The 6,369-nt window shown below is 34.1% G+C and overlaps 1 long non-coding RNA gene across 1 annotated transcript; it reads right to left on the bottom strand.

Moving 5' to 3' along the window:
- Positions 1 to 332: 332 nt before the first annotated feature.
- On the bottom strand, positions 333 to 3,690 carry LOC133858145 (uncharacterized). The gene is made up of 3 exons (XR_009898455.1): positions 3,409 to 3,690; positions 1,550 to 1,621; positions 333 to 614 (listed from the first exon to the last, which is right to left on the bottom strand). It is a non-coding gene; the product is annotated as an uncharacterized LOC133858145 (long non-coding RNA).
- Between the last annotated feature and the right edge of the window lie 2,679 nt (positions 3,691 to 6,369).

Here is a 6,369-nt window from a genome sequence, read left to right as displayed (position 1 = left end):
ATATATATATATATTTCTGGTCCCCAAACATTAAATGCCTAATAGTATTTTAAAAGCATTTGGGCAACGCAACGGCACTTTTAGTAAAAACATCATTTTTAATCGGGCATCACAACAGCGTGTTTTATAAATTATTTACTGCGACGACCCGTTTTTTTTTTTTTTTTTTTATAAAACGTTTCATAAACATTAATCCCTTAAAATATAAACGGATCTTCACAGTGGCACGACGATATGTCGCAAAGCCAACATATGTACATACTCCATAATATGTACCTGATAATCAGAGTATAACATCTATCCATCGATGCAGCGGAAAACATAAACCTAAATAGCGGAAATCATAACATAAACCTCTATTACAAATAATCATAAACAAAGAGCCATATTACATCTATCTGTTTAAGTCTTTTCTCATAATAAATACATCATAGAAATGGCTTAACAAAGATTAAGTGACACAAGCGTCACGAGCCATAAACAAACCCATAAAATAGTTGACAACCCATGGTCCGACAATTACAACCGTCGCAGCGAGCTTCAGTCATAATATTCCAAGTATATTTCTACAATACCATCAACTACGACCGGAATACCTGCAGCCAAAAGAACATCTATACGGTTTTGGGGGTTTGCCACATCCGTATAGGTGGAATTATGAGCCCACCGCCTTAGCATAAACAAATACATTAAGACCTCAGAGGTATACTATTCACTGAGTTTTCGCAAAGAACCAACTTTTCTCTTCTAGTCATGCATACACTAAAACAGCCACCAATTTTATAAACTTTTGTTTGAAAATCCCCATAGCTGATATAGTATACACTGACAAATAGAAAGCATTTTAACATACTCTGCAGCTAATATTATTCGTAGGGGATTCATTATAGAAAACAATGGCATTTAAATCATGCAACCATTCGATACCAATATACATAAGTTCTTTTTCTATCAAGACTCTTATGCATACTAATACGTCTAGTAAAACTACAATATACTTTCATAAAAACATCACACAATTTAAACAATGCTATGCATGCTCATGATAGTCTTCTTATTCATTGTGAGCCTTACGCTCTCTTCGTTATTATGAGCCTTACGCTATCTTCCATTATTATGAGCCTTACACTCTCTTCGTTATTATGAGCCTTACGCTCTCTTCCATTATTATGTGTTCATGCCTTATGCTTTACAATTCAAACTCTATACTCCTATTCTTTGCAAATCATGCTTTCTAACTTTATATTCCTATTCTTTGCAAATCATGCTTTCTTCAAATACCATGAACCAATCAACATGAAATTTCATCATTCTTCTTTGCATAATTAAATCCCAACTGCAACACACTTTCAGATACTTCAAATCAATTCAAAACATTTCATTCATGCATCATTTCATAACATCATTGATATTTCAACATAATTGAAACTACTTAAAACATCCAAAACATACATGTTAACATATCGTTGGTTCAGTAAGAAAATCATATATCATTTGCATTTCTATAAAATACATAAAAATATCTTTTCTCAGTGAGTAGAATACTCACCTGGCTGCATTGGACTCACGACTCCAACTCTACATTGAAGGACCCATTGATGTCTCCAATGATGACACGATCCTGCAAATACTTATAGCATGAGACTACGCTATGGAACTCTACACTCCATGACACATAAACTACCCTCGTGCTCACACGTCGCATTCCCGATGTCTAAATCTAGTTAAGTATCCTAAGCTATTATTATGTTCACATTTAAGTTTAAGTTCATATTATATCACGCTTATTAACACAAGTGTGTTTATTATTTTATTAGCTCATTCATTATTGTGGCATTACATTACTATTACTAACCACTTAGTTTAGATTTAGGACTTTAATCTCATAGCATTCCAATTTTGTAACACATGTTAGCTTAGGTTACAATCACGTATTGCAATATATTTATTTATTAAAGCTTGAGACATATACATAAATATCAAAGCTAAGGATTATACTTTGAGCTTAATTTGCTATTTATGTGGATCTATTCATACCACTTATTACACTTTACCATTTCATTCTTTCTTTTAACTATTTCATTTGCATTACATATCCCTTTAGACATCACGATAACCTATTCTCTATTTTAACCTTATCCGCCATGTACACAAAAAGGGTCTAATTTCATTAATTTCAAACTCTTCTCTAACAACCAACCAACCATTAACAATTTATTCTTAAATATCAAAATCAACTCCCTTTACATATTAAGGTTCAACTCATTTCTCAAATGGATGCCCACATCCCTTCCACTAGAATATCATAATAATAATCACTAATAATCCATTAAGAACTACATAACACTCCATCCTAAATACCCAATAAATTCCTTATTTTCAAGTGGGGACACACTAAGATTTTCTACAAAATCATATAACAATATCCATTAGGCTCCATATCAACCCAACACAAATAAACTCAATCTCTTCCATAAGCAACATAACTAACAATTTCTAACAAGCAAACATAACCAAAACTACATTCTCTATTACCCATCCATTATTGCAAATCAAATACCCAAAAATTGTCTAGAACCAATTCAGATTTCTCTACTAAAATTACTCCAAAACTTCATCCCATCTTCTCTAAATCAAACACCAAAGACCCCCTTTTCATCCAATACAAAAATCGAGAAGACACAATACAAAATCAAACTTCAACAATCTAACAACAAATTTCACACGATCAAAGCCCATAAACAACCCTTCAAAAATTAAACCTTCCATATCCATGGTAATCCATCAACATACAAGCACAATTCCAACTTAGCTTTTATTCACATTTGGCTATTTACACAACAGAAAATTCAAGGGAATGTTACTAATATTAATCCACCAAAAATCATCTTGAAATGGAACAATACAATTAACAAAAGAAACCCATACAATACATCAAATTTCTTTTTGATTAGTCAACCCAATTCTGAAAATCATCAACCATAAACATCCCCAATTTCAGAACCTATTCCCAATTTCAGATTTCACCTCAATACCCTCAAATTTAGCAACTAACAATAAATCAAAAATCCAATGAAAATCAATTATGCAATGACCCATTCAGCCATCCACAGCAACAAGCCACAAATCAGCCATCAAAGAAGCCCAATCGTTTCCATCAACCCAAGCACAACAAACCCTAGAATATCATCTAAATAAAATCCCATAAAATCCATACCCATTTTCGGACCTAAGTAGAATCCCCCCACAATTCAACTCAAAAATCACCTACAAACTCTCAAAACCGAAACCCTCTTCTCATTTTAACCTAAAATTTGAATTTAGGAAAATCCCTAATGATCCACATGATTTTTGTGCTTAACACATAATGGGTAACACGAAAATTACAAAGGGAAGCTAAAGATTTACCTCTTAAAGCCCATGGCCGGATTCTCTCTTCTTCTTCTTCTCTTTCATTCTCGGGCTCTCCCTCTCAACCTTGTGTTCTCCAGTGCTCACCCTCCATTTTCGGCTCAACACTCTCTCTCGGGTCCATGTGTGTGCGTGAGTGTGAGAGAGAGATGAAGAGAGGAAGAAGGAAGAGGGGGAAGGGGCTGGGTTCTGCGTGAGAGGGAGAGAAGAGAGGAAAGAAAGGAAAAAGGAAAAGAGAAGGAGAAGGGGGGGGGGGGGCTGCTGTGTCCATCGAAAAAGGGAGAGTAAAAGAAAAGAAAAGAAAAAGGAAGAGAAAAGGAAGAGAGGGGGGTGAGTGGGACATGTGTCCATGTGTGAGTGGTTGGGAGAAGATAGTGTTATCTTCTCATAGCCAACCAAATGCTGACACGTGGCAAAGAGGATTACATTTTATTTAAATGCCCCAACTTCTGTAAATTACACTAGGACCCCATTTTATACTATTTCTATCATTTAGAATTAATATTTGACCCTATATTTATTTAAACCACACTATAATAATTATTACTCTTTCTATTATTTTACCTTAAGCTTAATTTATTTCGATAACACCATTATTATTACCTAGAATATAATTATTAAGCCCATCTATTAATGAATACAATTTATTAATTGATAAATCTTCTATTTATTTTCTTGGTCTTTACATTTACGCCACTTGAAAAAAACCTTTTGAAACAACTTAAAATCATTGGATTTCTTTAACAACATGTATAAAACATTAAAACAAAGCTTACCGAAAAGTGATATATCACATTAAAACACAAAGTGATATATTTGCACTACCAGTTGCTAATTGAGAGAGACAAAGGTAGGGATATATATATTTATATATTCATTTCTGGTCCTCATTTTTCCTTTTTCTTTTTATCTTCCTTTTTAACTTCTTCTTAATTTTACTAACTTGACCAGTTTCTATTTTTAGGAATCAAAACAAAAGTAAAAGTAAAGAGGATTTACGAGAGAGATGGGTTTTCTAGAAAAATGTCCTCCTACTTTTCCTTTTCTGTTACACAGACACATACACACACAGGGGAAAAGGGACAAAAAGCTCGAGAGTGGAAGAAACTTGAGAGTGAGCTTACCAAAAAGGAGAGGATCCTTTTCTTGTTTTTATTTTGCAGCAAACTGAGAGATACAAGAGAGGACTTTTCTGCAACTTTTAAAAGAAGAGGTGCTATTGTTTTGGGCTGTGAAATAGTGAGTTTATTTGCTGTTTTTGTGCAGTAAAGAGGTAAAGTGTTGCTGGTTTTATAGAAAATTGCAGCATCTCTGAGTTGTTGCAATAAAACAGACAACAGAGAAGAGAAAAGGAGGAAGAAGAGTTGATTTATGCTACTGAACTGAGAGGAAAAACCAGAGAAAAGCAAGAGAGTTTCTTGCTTGCTGAAATTGAGAGAATAAGAAGGAAGGAGAAGATGTGCGTGAAGGGAATGGTTGTACCTCTCAATATATAGTAGCTTGGATGGTTAGGATTGCTTGGATCAGAAATCATCCAACGGCTAGGGTAAACACAAGTGGGTTGTGAGCTATCTCATGAATCATTACAAATGAAAGAATGTCTTCATTCATTTAATATCTATTATCTACAAGTAACTAGAATTAGTTCCTAACTTGGTGGCTAACTTGAATGTGTATATGAACTGGCAGAGTTTCTCCTCTTTTTTATTGAACATGTGGGCTGGGCTTCACGTGAGAAAAGGGCATCAATGTGTAGGCTGGGCTGGGTTTTCAAGAACTAAAAATGGGTTGGCTTATGTAAGAATAAAAAGGGCCCACTAATGTTAGATATGAGTTTTCGTCCAAATCAGAGATATAATTTTTTGCGGATGTTTTCATACTCTTAACGAAGTCCAAAAATTATAAAATTTGGAGGGTAGCTACAGAACTTTAAGAAGAGCATTCTGGCTTTTGAATCAACCAAAACGGAGTTTGTTTGATTCTATTTTTGTTATTCTAAAGTTTAAGGTCCATTTGAACTTTTATTAAACTGAAACTATAGAAACTATAAATGCTTCTTAATAAATGAATATTTATTTTCATAAATATTTATATTTATTCTTTTGCCTTATTATTAAGTCTTAAATCATATTTTAAGATATTTTATTTAATATCTTAAAATACGGAGTATTACATTGCGTGTATGTAAACCTAAGCAAACAAACTATAAAGTAATATTGTGGATGGGTCAATATGTGGAAGCTTCCAAGGTGGGATGACTGGAACTTCTACATATGGTCACAGTTAGAAAGTGTGCTTTAAATGTTTTCTATTAGTCGGTGTTTGCTATATCAACTATGGGGGTTCTTTTTTAAACAAAAGTTTATAAAATTGGTAGCTGTTATAGTGCTCGCAAGACTATAAAGGAAAAGTTGGTTCTTTACGAAAACTCAATCAGTTTAATACCACTGAGGTCTTGGTATTATGTACTAAGACGGTGAACTCATCATTTCACCTATACGGATGTGGCAAACCTTCACAACTGTGATGTCCCAAATATTATTTATTGTTTTAAGAATAAAATTTAATGGATAAATGACTAAAATTAATTTGACGACTAGAAAATACAGTAGGACGCGCTGAGAATATCTTATGGTTCAAAGAAATAAATTATATAAGAGAAAAATATGAGAAAATGAATTAGAAAAGAGATGGAAAATTGAAAATAAAAAAATAAGTGAAATTAATGTGGTGCGTCCAGACGGTACCTTATCAGCATGAGGTGGACGCGTCATTTCACGCACGTCCGGACACCTGACTTAATGTGTCCGGACAGCTTGCAATGGGTGGCGTATGCCCACTTAAACGGTGCCCATCTGGACGCTGGTTAATGCCAGTTTGAACGACCTTTTTAAATGGCGCGCGTCCGGACGGTTTATGATGCCATTCCGAACGGGGTCTGATTTAAAAAGGGCAGAA

The sequence above is a fragment of the Alnus glutinosa genome, chromosome 14, assembly GCF_958979055.1.
Source record: "Alnus glutinosa chromosome 14, dhAlnGlut1.1, whole genome shotgun sequence".
Classification (NCBI taxonomy): Eukaryota; Viridiplantae; Streptophyta; class Magnoliopsida; order Fagales; family Betulaceae; genus Alnus; species Alnus glutinosa.
The sequence above is the reverse complement of the archived record's forward strand: the minus strand, read 5'-3'. Positions and strand labels throughout refer to the sequence as shown.